Genomic DNA, 6,110 nt, shown 5'->3' with positions numbered 1-6,110 from the left:
ACCGGGGATGCTTAAAACTTTAGAATGTGAAGGCGAAAGCCTAGTTATACCTTCGGTTGATCTGCTGTTCAACTAGCGGCCACACATTGCTGTCGTCGAGCCGCTGCCGCAGCTTCGTCCACAGCCGCTTCCTCCCGACGCCGGTTACGATGTGAGGCATTTCTAGCTACACTAGTTTCTTCCGCCGTGGCGCACATTCTCGGTCTTCCCCGCCCATTGACTAGACGTAGCGCGTCGTCACCCGTAGCGATGTGGAGCGAAGCTCTGAGCCCACGCGGCGACGCACACAAGGGGCGCGAGCGTGCTGCCGTCGTTTCCAGAACGTTGCTACAGTTGCTATGCCAGCGACGGGCGCCGCCGCTGACATTTCCCTCCTCCTCCGTCGCCCTTTCTCAGAAGCCTCCTCTGGCGCTACGGCTTCCGTTTCCCATCGCGCTCCGTCACTACAACTGCTGAGGGGGGTATGCAGTGCTTTATTAGTGGTTCGGATGCTTGTTTTGACCTTGTTCTTTATTGAAATGCACGCTGCTCTGTGTGTTGCATTGGATGATTTCAATGAATGTATGCACAGTTGGCTTCGCTTTGCCGAGCGCTTGTACAGTGAAAGCTCGTTAATTCGAACTTCAATAATTCGAATTTATGGATAATTCGAACTGTACGATTTGGTCCGGCCAAGCTCCACAGAAGTGTATGTATAAAAAAGTCCGTTAATTCGAACGCGAGAAGGTTCCCTCACGGATAATTCGAACTACGCTCGCTTCGCACACGGCCAGAGAAACGCGCCTACTGCCTACACACAAGGCTGTATTGCCTCCGAAACGGAGAGAACGGCGAGAGAAGGCAAAATCGGAAAAAAATCTAACCAACGCGGGGTCAGCCAGAAGGCAGCGGCGGCTGCCGCCTCTCCGTTCTACGTAACCTCCGAGACTTCATGCCCGTCGCGAATCTCGGAGGCTTTGCAAATCTTGTACAGCTGCTAATGTTGTGCGGAGATGGCACGGCAAGCGCCATCTCCGAAACACAGCGAATCAAGTACGTCGCAGCTGCGCTTGCAATCAAGAACCAACGAATCAGGGCCTTCGCCATCTTCACATGTTCAGCGTCTTTGTCTCGGCAGTCTTCATCGGTTGTGTACGTCTGTTTTCAGCTTAGGAGGTATCGGCCGTCGCGATTCATTGTGATGGTGTTAAGCCTCGGCTAACGTTCGTTTCGGTGGACATCGGTAGTGTGGCACAGTCGGACCCAGAGCTTCGACTTCAAGATGGCGTGTGCCCGCGGCACACGCCATCACTTTCTGACACGCCAAATTTCTGACATGCCCTACTGCTTCCAAATCGCAGTGTACTGTTGCTCTCCTTCACTTTCGTTAGTTCGAACTTTCGTTAATTCGAACTGAAGCGGCTTCCCCTTGCGGTTCGAATTAACGAGCTTTTACTGTAGCCTCTGCCTTAAGTGGGTATGGGTCACTGTATTATCTGTACTTCACGACGCGACCTTGAAACGTAGAGATCTAAGGCTTTCGCCTTAAAAGTTGTTTTTAATCAATGTGCATATGGGGGAAGAATACGCGTTCACAAGCAAGACAGCTTCGCTTTAAGATCGTGTTGCGTATTTCCTTCATTGCAATAACAATAAAAGGTACGCACGAAAGTGGAAAATGCACTACTGCTGCTTACTGTTGCTGGTGTCTGCAGCAAGTAGTGAAGGAATATTTTCTCAAATAACGCAGGTCCAAGATTAGCAACAATTATGGTGGTCGGAAGGCTACTTGTAGGAAATGTTATATTATTTGGTTCCGAACGAAGTCGAAACTAGGCTTCCCGGAGTGGCGATAAAAACCAATTTCGGGTAATCTTCCTGGTTTCCTTTTCAATGTTGTCTTGATATATCATATGTAATGTTCTTGATACTAGTGCCCGCATAGTGTCTGTTTAATGGTGTTTACTTATTTATTACCTGTGTACATAGCCCAGCAGATACATTACTTTCAATATTTCTTGGACATAGCATAAGTAAACTTTTTGATACACAGAATTATCTGTGTGCATAGTCTTGTGCACGAGTATACTTTCGTTCATTTTTGTACATGGTGTGAATGAACGTCTTCTATGCAATACGGTTTCGTAGTCCAGTAAAACAAGCTAAAAAGATCAGTACGGCATTCGCTGCAAATTGCCACATTCTCTGCTTACAAGAAAAGATATCACCATCATAAGCATGATGCTGTATTTTCACCCCGAGAAATACAGAAGGCGAAAAAGGGAGAACCGGGAAAAAGAAAGTCGCAATTTCTTCGACTTGACATAGCTCCGGTCTCCCAGGTATACAGTGGAGAGGTTGGTGTATCAATACAATGACGTTTAAAGTGTTGACACAAGAGAGCATTTGCGTTCAATTAGTTCAATTGTGATAGCGGTACCACAATACGATAGCGGCGTTGGGATGCGGGCGCTCGAGGTGCATTCGAGCCGCTGTTCCGCTGACGGCGCATGAAAGGTTCGGTGTCCGCTGGAGACGCGCAGTGCACTTGGCGGCAAGAACGGTGAAGCGAAGTGGACACACCGTCAACGATGCGCTTAAATCACCCCCATGGCGTAGCAAGGGGTGAGTCCTGCATGCCAGCGCTAGCGCGAGGGTCGCGCGACAGTATAAGTAGCACACTTGCGTTTCTGCTGAGGTGATGTGCGTATGCTATGTGGTCCGAGCAGTAAACGCCAATCTAGACGTAATAGCCCTGCGGAAACCCGCAAGGTGGAGTGAAGTAATTACCTAAGGGAAAATGAGACATCCATGCCAGTCGTCAAGCTAACGTTACCGAATATTTCAAACTGTCGGCATTGGCTAACGCCAACAGTTTCCCGCCGGTCTCATCGAAGGTGCGGCGCTTGCAGCGCCCCATCGCAATGCTCATCACTCCGGCATCGTGGGACGCCTGGTAGCTAGCTGCCTGGGCGCTGTTCCGTCTGCACAGCAGGAGTGGTCTTTGCGTGCTGCGTCGCGCTGTGCCGCACTCGCGCGTATAGTCAGAACGTCGTCCGATGAGTCCAAGCTCTACACTCAAACTTGCTGTCGCTGCGGATACTTCCGCCCTTCTGGCGACACTGCCAAATGTTACTGCGAAGCTGGTAGCCTCCCGTTGGCAGGGATTCTTAGTGGGCTCGTCCTCGTTCAGAAACAGTACCGCCACCTAGCGACCGCGGCCGCTCAGACAGACTTCAAACGGCAGCTGAAAAATAGGACGTATCGGCAGACGTCACTGGGCAGTGCGTGCACCTGCTGCTTACGGTGTAGGGATTGACGTCAATCGACGCAAACCAATGGCAGATGGCAGAGACGTATCCTAGCAACGGATTTAAGTGTCGTTGCGGTTGCGCTATGGGTGGGTCACGTGTATACGTCGGTTGTGCCACGGCCGCTGGATGAAAAAATAAATAAAAAAAGATAAAAATAAAGAGAAATAGGTGCGGCCTGCAGCTTGCATCGTAAGCGGTGCGATCCGCCATGGAGCCGTCAGTCGGGGGCTGTTGTCTGCGACTGTCGTCTGGGATCGGCGTAGAAAATGCGTCGGGAACGCACTCGGAACGCCGTCGCCCGCGCAAGCCAACGCGTTCCATTACCGACAGCTAGCGCTGTTCGGCCCAGCCAAGCGGCCGAGAATACAACTACGGCTGTCCCGTTCGCTGCCATTGCAGCTCGCTTGATGCGGCAGGCCGCACTTTTAACGCGATAGCGTTAAGGAGCTCGTGTCGCAGAAAATCCGGTGTCGTCGGCGTTGGTCGTGAGCGATAAATCCCAGCAGGCACTTCATGAATAAAAAAACAACTTGCAAGATGGGCTGGGTGGGAATCGAACCAGGGTCTCCGGAGTGGGGGACGAAGACGTTACCACTGAGCCACGAGTTTTTATTTTTTTATCCCGAGTCCGTGGTTGCGCTTGTCTAACGCCGGCAACAGCTTCGCTGTACATTCACTTTCACATCTTGGAATGCAGGCGCATTTTTGTTTTACTTACACGGCATATCATCCTTACGGTATGTTTAAAGAGGAGCTTTCTTGCAAGGGGAAGAGACACACTTGGTGAAGGGAAGAGTCAGATTTGCCCAAGTTGAATAACAACTCGCGCCGCCGGGTTGCTGCAACTGCCCAGTGGTTATGGCGGTTGTGGTGTCGCAGTAGGTGGGGTTAGCATGGCAATCCTGGGCAGCAATTTTTCTACCTGACCATCTTAATGATCCCATACGCTGTTAAGCAAGGGTATGCCACTTAATGTGGGTCAACTGCGTGTCTCTAGAAAGGCAATTAACAGTCGTAGAACTCCCTTGCTGATTACTGCAGGCCCCTAACTTCGAAGGCCTCGTGTGCGGAATGCCTTTCTTCATTAAGTTGTAAAGCAGCAGTTTCATTTCAGCTTGAAAGTGCGAGCACAACGAGCCCAAGTGTTCCACATGACCAATCTCATGAATTGGGCAAGATGATCATCTAGTCAACCTAGCTTGGGCGTAAGCGGAATCATTTTTAACCTGAGATTGTACGGTATACCTTCTTCGCGAGACCACACGGGGTTGATGGGAGGTGTGTGTCCGTTTTTGGCCTATCGTCAAAATAGGCAAGTACCGCTGCGACACAAGATGAATAGAAGCCTTAAATACATTTACCTATCATCCGTACATTTCTGTACATGCACGTATCATCATCATTCTTCCCTGGCAAGCATCGCACACCGTCTTCAACCTTGCGAAGCAGAAAGCTCTGCTGCTGTCTTCGTTTACTCAATCGGTTTCGCGTCATATAATTTTCAACGTTGCGTTGGATCTCCGGACATTTTTTTCGTCTATTACATGTGCATTGATACCACAATCTTTCCGCGAACGTCACCCTACACTGATGTCACAAAAAAAAGAGAAAAAAAAAACGATCCATAGAGAGAAGAAGTTAACGGTAGACAGTTACCTACCCTTGGTGACTTCTCTGCGAGGCTCAAGCATCGTGTAGATGAAACTAGGCGAAGAGCCACAAACACCGAAGCCAGCGTACGCCCAAGGTATCGCGAAAAACCCAGTGTCCCAGACGACCGTGTGAATCTGCTGAATCCCATACCGTGGTCGCGAAAAGAGTAGAAAGATAAAGAATGACCCCGAGCGGAACCACTTTTTCTTTGTGGACCGGTCTCCGGTGGAGGTTTTGCTCCGGACTGAACACGATCCGTCTCAGATTTCGAGAATATGCGGTGCATAAAAGCGCTACGGAAGCAGTTAAATGACGACACCACATTATAGGCCACTGGCCTCGTCTCGGTGAAGCAACGGAATACGTCTGGCTGGAAAATATCGACCGAAAGGCGTGATATTTGATGCGTATGCTTGTACAACTTACGTAGAAAGCATGCAGTTTGCCTACAGCAATCACGGAAACGATCCACCGCAAGACGACAGACACAGACGTTTGTCGACTGTCTTATCACACAGAAAAGAAAGAAAGAAAGAATTACGAATTGCCATCGAGCTCGAACCACACAACGTTATGGCCAGTTTGCCTCCACGTACGTACTTTTCGCCTGTGAGACCTGCAGTCATATTATCTTCGCCTCAAATTGAACCAGGTATTAACCATGGTTTTCAGCTTCCTCTTTGTATAAGGCCACTTATAAAGCTCCTCAGCCTATCAGCTAGTCACCCTGCATCACTGATAATGAATTCCAACTTCATCGCGAATGTTTCCCCGCAATCGAAAAACCACAAAACGGGGTAAGATGAGCATGAGAGTCTTCAATCAAATCGAAAGAACATTTATTGTTTACAAAGTCCGTACTTGTGGGGTTGAGTATACGGTTATATATACATACATACATACATACATACATACATACATATAGCCTCAACTGAAGCTCCTAGAAACCACTAGGCAAGATTCACTTTACTCTAACTGGCGTATTGCAGAAATTTAGCGTTTTTGCCCAGATGAAAAGAATAACGCCGTCAGGTTCCCGTACCGTGTGCTCTCACCTCTCCACACGGAATCATGGCTTTCTTGCGTAAAGATGTGTTCACAATAAAGCACGCTTTACAGGAGCCGCTACTCTTGCTTGGCCGGGCCCGGAAACCAGCCGCTGTC

The sequence above is a fragment of the Dermacentor albipictus genome, chromosome 2 (genome assembly GCF_038994185.2).
Source record: "Dermacentor albipictus isolate Rhodes 1998 colony chromosome 2, USDA_Dalb.pri_finalv2, whole genome shotgun sequence".
Lineage (NCBI taxonomy): Eukaryota > Metazoa > Arthropoda > Arachnida > Ixodida > Ixodidae > Dermacentor > Dermacentor albipictus.
The sequence above is the reverse complement of the archived record's forward strand: the minus strand, read 5'-3'. Positions refer to the sequence as shown.